Source organism: Nomascus leucogenys, chromosome 21 (genome assembly GCF_006542625.1).
Source record: "Nomascus leucogenys isolate Asia chromosome 21, Asia_NLE_v1, whole genome shotgun sequence".
Lineage (NCBI taxonomy): Eukaryota > Metazoa > Chordata > Mammalia > Primates > Hylobatidae > Nomascus > Nomascus leucogenys.
Genome location: NC_044401.1, coordinates 25,440,722 through 25,448,946, shown reverse-complemented (window position 1 = coordinate 25,448,946; position 8,225 = coordinate 25,440,722). Strand labels below are relative to the sequence as shown.

General features: G+C 33.6%; 1 pseudogene; it reads right to left on the bottom strand.

Moving 5' to 3' along the window:
• Positions 1 to 1,604: 1,604 nt before the first annotated feature.
• Positions 1,605 to 7,818, bottom strand: LOC100581685 (annotated as a pseudogene).
• Positions 7,819 to 8,225: the final 407 nt, after the last annotated feature.

The following is an 8,225-nucleotide window of genomic DNA, read 5'->3' as shown; positions in this document are numbered from 1 at the left end:
ATATAATTTTTAAAATCAACTTTAATACTATTTTGTGTTTAGCCTAATATCTTAGGTTTTAATCTCAAGACATAAAACAAGATGATTTCTAAAATACTATTTCTTTGAAATCTGCTTTATATTTTATATATTTTATATGTACAGCTTATTTTAATTCAGATACTAAATTTTCATCAAAAGCATTTTATGTGTATTTAGATTTTATGAATTTACGTTTGAAAAAGTAATTTCACATACACCAGTTGTTGCAAACATACTTAAAAGTTTTCCAATAAATGAATCAATATGAAGAAAAAGATTTTGCTTTAGTATTTGTTTCCACGTGGACAAAATGAGTTCCTGTTTTAAAATGAAATTTAAGTTTGTTTTTTTCTTTGTTTTATTAAAAAAGAAAAAGATAACATTCAGAGAGTGTGATTAAATTTAATATTAACTCAGACTCTCAAAAATCTTCTGGGCTGGGTGCAGTGGCTCACACCTGTAAGCCTATAATCCCAGCACTTTGGGAGGCCAACGCGGGCAGATCACGAGGTCAAGAGATAGAGACTATCCTGGCCAACGTGATGAAAACTCATCTCTACTAAAAATACAAAAATTAGCTGGGCTTGGTGGTGCACACCTGTAGTCCCAGCTAGTCGGGAGGCTGAGGCAGGAGAATTGCTTGAACCCAGGAGGCGGAGGTTGCAGTGGGCCAGGATCATGCCACTGCACTCCAACCTGGCAACAGAGCAAGACTCCTTCTCAAAAAAGAAAAAAAATTCTGAAAAAATCAACAGGATACAATTCAGAAAAGCTGGCAATTCTTTGGTGGAAAGTAAGTTGCATACTTATCCAAGCTGCCCAAATGATTATTAAGGCAAGTTTGTTTTTCAAAAATAGATTCTAAGATATATTAAATAAACTATACAGATATTCCCTAACAGTACAAAACTTTAACAATGAAGTTAAAGTATATAGAAAAACCAAATATGACAATACACACGACTAATTTATAAAGTAAGCCTTTCAATCCTAGAAATCTAAAATGGGGAGAATGTACTGAAGGGTAGCATTCATAAAATCAGGACAAATATCAAGGAACGGTCTTAAACATTTTCCTAATGACTGACTAAGCTCAAAAGGACAGCTTAGGAAAAGGATTAATATGTACTTTTTCTTTTTGTCATAGCCAATTCAGTTCTACTTAGATAAATCTAGTTACTAATCATTGCACATATAAATTAGAGGAACTTTTTTCTACTCAATTACTACCATATTTTCCTTTTTCACCTTTTCCCTAATTTTGTCTAGCAGCACTTTTCCTTTGGTTTGATCAGTTGAACCCAAAAGTTTTGGTATCTAAAATGAGTATCAACTCTTATTGGAATAGCATTTGGGAAACGCAGTCCTAATGAAGGCAAATATTCAACCGAGGTGGTTTGACAGAGTTAAATATCCATCTCAATATGACAAATGTCTCCCAAGTTCATCACTGGGTTAATTAATGGCTGCTCTTGGCTAGACACACGCCCCTGCATACTGGAAGGCTCCCTGGTGAGGTACTGCAGAGCTATTGTGCACAAACACCCTCCAATTTAAGCTTTCAATAAATACAAAGCATCATTTTAAACCATTTCAGTAGAATAAATAAAAAATACTGTCTTTCTATTGGCCTGCTTTGCTTCTTGAGCTGGCTTGGAGTGCTGTTTGTGACACAGAAGACACAACAGTTCATTAGTGGCTACTTCAAGCTCTTTAGACGTCAGCACTTACTGTTCTTCAAGCCTCAGCACTTTTTTGCAGCAATAATGGTATTCTTCATTAGCATCGCCACCGTCATGGGGCCAACACCTCCAGGAAGTGGCATGATGTAACCGGCTTTTTATCTGACTCCTTCAAAATCCACGTCTCCAACCAATTTGGGTTTAGCAGTTACGGGATCTTGAACTCTAGTTATTCCCACATCAGTAACTGCTGCTCTTTCCTTGATTATATCTATTGTGAACAGGTTTGGAATTCCTGCAGCGGATGTTAAAATATCTGCAAAAATTTTGTTTCTTCAACTGCTTTTTGGGAGTATATCCGTGAGATATTATAACAGTGGCATCATCTCTGGGACGTTCATGAGCCCCATCTATGTGCAGTGACATCACAATGGGCATTCCAACAACTTTTGACCTTCCAGTCACAACCACATTCTTCCCTAGGGTTGGAATGTCAGTTCGCTTAATTATTTCCCACACACCCCATGGGGTAGTCGGTAACATGGAATACTGGTCCAAACACTTTTGTCCTACATTCATTACGGAGAAGTCATCATCATCCTTGTCTGGAGAAAGAGCATTGCAGATCTTTCTCTCATCAGTGTGCTCTGGAAGAGGTAGCTGAACAAGGTGGCCATCTAATTATCAATATTACTCAGTTTATTTATTAACTTCAACAATTCTTCCTCAGAAATTGAAGCTGGTTTCACAATTGCCTCACTGGTGATTCCAAAATGCCATGCTGTGGAAGGTGCGAGAGCGCAGGTGGCAGCTCTGCGGGGGGCCAGAGCAGTTGGGCAGCCAAGGCAGACATGAGGGAAGCCACAGCCATAGCCTGCGCCTGGAAGGAGGAAATTTAACTTAGAGGCCAATGCCCAACAGTTCCAAAAATACCGCTTCCTAAGTTAAATCAATCTACTAACTGTGTCAACTCAGTAGCATTAACATTAAATTTAAACAGGCATTTGATAAATTAAAATCAACTGTTTATTAATATCAGCAAAGCATTCCTCAAAATTTTCTTAGAAAAAAAGTAGTTTTGCAGCCAATTTACACGACACTGTCAATTACAATAAACACCTTCTGCATATTTATCCTGTTAGAGAAACATGTTATTATCATAGACTTGTACTGTGAAAAATTTCAATTTCTACTAAATTTAGCTTCATATTAGTTAACATATATTGTGATATCGGTAAGAAAGCATAAATCACTTGAATTTCGGGGGGTCTTAACTATCGAATATTGGCATGCATTTCTCTTGTTTCAAGAAAATATTTAATTGGAAATTACAGTACAGAAAATCTGTGTGAAACTTTTTTGCCATTCAAACAACAATCATTGGTAAAGAACACAGTATCATTAAGTTAATTGGCTGGGCACCATGGCTCAGGCCTGTAATCCCAGCACTTTGAGAGGCCAAGGGCAGATCACTTGAGGCCAGGAGTTCGAGGCCAGCCTGGCCAATTTGGCGAAACCCCATCTCTACCAAAAATACAAAAATTAGCCGGGCATGTTGGCACATGCCTGTAATCCTAACTACTAGGGTGGCTGAGGCAAGAGAATCGCTTAAACTAGGAGGCAGAGTTTACAGTGAGCTGAGATCATCCCACTGCACTCCAGCCTGGGTGACAGGGTAAGACTCTGTCTCAAAAAGAACTCCAAAAATGTTAATTGACTGCCTTCTTTTTCTTTCAAAATTTGCATAACCTGGTGATGATTTATACACTTACATACACATATTAAATGGTTTTAACAACTAAACATCCATGAAACTTTTCATTAAGTTTGATCAGAAAATGTATAGATATTTTCAATGTGTTTCTAATAGTGGAACAAAATGTGAAGAGGAATGCAGGCTGGTTTAGAATTCTAATTAATCCAAAATTTTGTCTAGTTGGAGCTGAGGCACCACCCATTGTGATAGAAAATAACATCTTTATATCTAGCAGATTATCTTCTTTGACATATGTTAATGACATATAATTTATCACAAAAGTTGAATAATTTAAGCCACAAATTGACATCATTTCTTTGCAAAAATGGAAATAAAACATAACCAATGTATTAATTGAAGAGTGCTTTTTATTTCGTGTTTCATTTTAGGCTAAAGAAAAATACTTATATTATTTCAATATTTGAATCAATCGATTTTTGATATTAGTAGAAAGATCTCGTATACTATAGACAATTGTTTGATAGCTTTTTGAGATCTTTTGCATTGTAAAATATTCTTTTCTGGTCTTTTCCTGATAAGTTTTTGAAAAGTTTGAAAAGTTTTCAAATATAATAATTTTTGAAAAAATTTCAAAATAATAATTTATTTAACCACCACTTCACCTAAAACACACACAGAGCCTGAATATAATTTTATTTAAACAGTATTTAAAAATAAATTATAAATAATTTTGTGCGTGAAACAATGTTGCATACATTAAAACATCAGAAAGTAGAAGTGTCTATCTCAGCTACCAATCTGTATCACCTGTGGTTATTTGACATCCCCATCATTCCTGACTGAATTTTTATGCTATAGATAAGCAATTATTTTCTTATACATATTCAGACATAAGTACTTAACAGTAAGAAATATGACATGCCATTAATACAGTGAAAAAATAACGTGTCAGGTGTGGAATTTTCCACTCGTGGTGTTATGTTGGCATTCAAAAATTTCAGATTTTGGAGAATTTTAGATTTCACATTTTTAGATTGGGGATGCTCAGTCTGTACTAGCTTCTGTATCCCCACTCAATTCTGTAGCAGAAGTAAAGTTTGTTTTAAATTTATAAAGATGACCATACCGTTTTACTTCAATGAGAAAAATAATTTAATTGGAAGGAAAATAAGTATAAGCAACACTTTAAAATAATTAGTACTTACAATTACATTATCAAAATCTGAGAGTTTACATGGGTATCACTCTAATCTGCTATGTGAAATGTTCAAATAAGCACATTACAACATTAAATCATTGTGTTGAAAAGATTCATTTAAACTGAAACAATACAATGACATTTTCTAGAAGAGGGATGTATTTATGTGTAATACCAGAAAATACTTATGCATCTGTCACATGAACTACAACTATAAAATCTGGCAGAATGCAATGATCAAAGTGAAATGTAGCTATACCAAACCAATAAACTTGTGTTTAATCAAAAACTTATTTTACACAACTTGTTTTCAAATTTAAATAGTCAATTCAAATAATATAAATTGAAAATTCCATTTTTCCATTGAACTGGCTACATTTCATGTGCTCAGTATCAACTTACACCTAGTGACTACTGGATTGAACAACACAGCTTTAGAGTAATGGATACACATAAGTAGACATGCAAGATATCATTTTATAAATTAAATAAAGACGATTGCCAAGTTATGTTGCCCTACTCACTAGAGTCACTTTTTAAATTCTTTTTCATTTGTTTTATAATCAAATACAGTTATTTTCACATGTTTGATATCAGACTCAGTCTTTGCTTTGCTTAGTCACTTGCGGAGATGATAAAGTATATACACTGGCATACGTTCTAAAAATCCATTGACACAAACACATCAAAATGCACAGAAAAATTCTTTGGAGACCTATGCCATAAGATGGGTTTATTATTTTGGAAAATCCAGTCAAAGCTTGGATTTGGAATTGATTTGGAAAGTAAATCCAAAGCTAGCTATGTGAGTCATGTAAGATGACACTATCGTCATTATACTGGCTGAAGGGATCACATTCTTTTCTTTCCAAAATGTAATATTTTATATACAAAACCAACTGTAAATATTGAGAGTTAGTATCTAGAAAATACAAATGTAGTTGCTAAAGCGAGGTGGCTCATTCTAGGAAATCAACTTAATAAGGTGACAATTATATTATTAAAACCTTAAGAGCTTTCCAAGAGAATAAGTCACTAACAAAGACTGAAAATGTAAGAACAGTTCCCTGATCATTTTTGTAGAAGTGAAATATTGAGAAACTTCATATTTCAATACAAATAATATGTGAACATCTTAATTATTTTATATAGTCTACGTGTTCTCAATACTAAATATTAGTTCAAACTTTAAGACACAAACAGAGGATTTAAACAGAACAGTTAGGTGCCTACCCATTGAATTGCTTCTCTGTATTTGCAGATTTTAAATAGTAGACTGATGGCAGAGAGGTTGAGAAAGGTGTTCGGCTTGCCCGACTTAATGATAAAACCAGTTCATAAAGTTTACTTGTTTAAACTAATAAAAGTCAAATAGTTTGGATAGCTGCAATAAGCAAAGTCCTTTCTTAGTAAATACTTGAATGGTAGCCTTCAACTTCATCTAGTTTGTATATTTTCACTTCTAGTCACATAATGATTACCTGATAAGGCTATATTTAGGAAATATATTGCACTCTTTAAGGGAAAATTAACATTTATGAAAAGTATCCATTCGACTAAAGATCTTATGTGCTATGTATCAGGGGTAATTTTGCATTTACAACACAGAATTTCCAATCTAACGATGTTCCAAACCTATTCCACCACGGCCACCCTGCAAACATTCTCTCAGTCTACACTCCTTTCCATTCCTGCAGTTTCAGTCTTTTCTTTATAAAACAAATTGTTTAAAAATTGCCTGGAAAATTTGATATAAATGACTTTGTGGTAGTGGTTAAGTTATGTATATAAGAGCTCATGAAAGGACTTGGATATAAAAATATCCAAATAAGTACAGCAGGACTACAGCGTCACATACTTTTGTATAAAACAAACTTTTAAAAGGAGAGCTTACCTTTTATATGTCTCACAAACTGTGGATAGGTGTTAACAAGAATACATTATTTTCAAAATCTGCAATAGTATAAAAGAGATGAATTTCAAAAGTCAAGGACGGCACTAGGTAGATAAGCAACCCAGATACAATAGGAAGGAATCAGACAAAATGTAAAAACAAGAACACTTACTAAGCTATTCAGTTACGTAAATGAAAAAAAGAATGTGCAAGGCTTCAATTCAAGTTTCTAGAAATAAATTGCCTAAAAGGGACAATGCATTTAAAGACCATTAAAAGAATATATAGCAAACTATATATGGCAACTAAACTTATTTTAATTATGAGGCATTATTTTTAAGAAGATTAAAAACTCCATAGCTGGACTAGAAGATGTAAAGATAAAATTGGAAGAAAAATATTAGTGTTGACAGATGTCAAATAGCTGCATTTATTCAACCAGAACTGATCATCATTTAGAGTGAAATGATCAATTATTGGAGTAAAATGCATTTTGTTTGCAAGAGAAATAGAGATCATTCCACAAATTTGTCAAAATGTCAAAGTGTTTTTGAGAAAGTAACTGTAGCATTAAAAAGCTTCATGGAATTTAGAAATTAATGTATTTGACATAATTTTTCTGCTTTCTATCCATTGACTGCTGCTTGGCATGAGTGATGGCTAATGAATTAATTATAACCGTGAATTTAGGACAAAATCAAGTTTAATTGGCAAGATGACTTTCCTGGGTGTTTAAATCCAAAAACTGCACGCTTTGAAAAAAACAAAGTGGAACTTATCAATGAAACAATTGTGTTGCACAATTTGAAGAGGTTGTATATTTGGTATCATTTTTCTGTAGATTACAATAAGCAATATACCATTCCATAGGTAGACTACAATAAGAAATATATATATGATACATATACACAAATGCACGTACATACATACATGCATACATACATATGGGGGAGCTTATAAAAAAAGATACGCTTTTATGCTTTCTCTATTTTTCACGGCAGATATCCCACTCTTACTATTTCTAATCCCTTTTCCACACTGTTAACTGAGAGGTATGACTCGTACAAGCCTGACCATATCTGTTCTACCAATGATATCACACTGCTTTTATGATAGAATCAAAATGCCTCCGTACCGTTTGCTCAGTTTATCATTTTAGGCTAAATGGATTATTTTTCACTTTACACTTATTACTTCGGTTATGCTGTTTATATTTGTCATACTGTTTCAGTTTATCTGATATTTTCTCCTTATCATCGGCATTTACTAGCTCTTTCTTCTTGAAAGGGAGAGAAGGTAAAGCCATTTTCTCTCCTGTCCTTCAACATTCCTGATCAATACCTAAACTTGTTCTACTTCTTATTTCCCTGTAGGGAGGTTCCCAATCACCGCCCCAGATGTGGTTTCTCTTCCATATGGGATGGTAACAATGTTTACTTCTTCCATTAAATACATTTTTCTGCTTAATCCTCTAGATTTCATGCTTTATGCTTTTCTATGATTTGATCACCATTATATTTCCAAAAGAAGCACGCTGCTTATTTTCAATAAATGCTTATATAACAAATAATGAATTAAAAAAACAAATCACAATCCTGGAAGTCTCAGTAATGTCTATTCAATTCTGGGGTTTTACTATCAAACTATGGGTAGGTAAAATAAAGCACAGCTAGATATTTTGAGAGTTAAGGAAATGAGTTTAGATAGATAAAA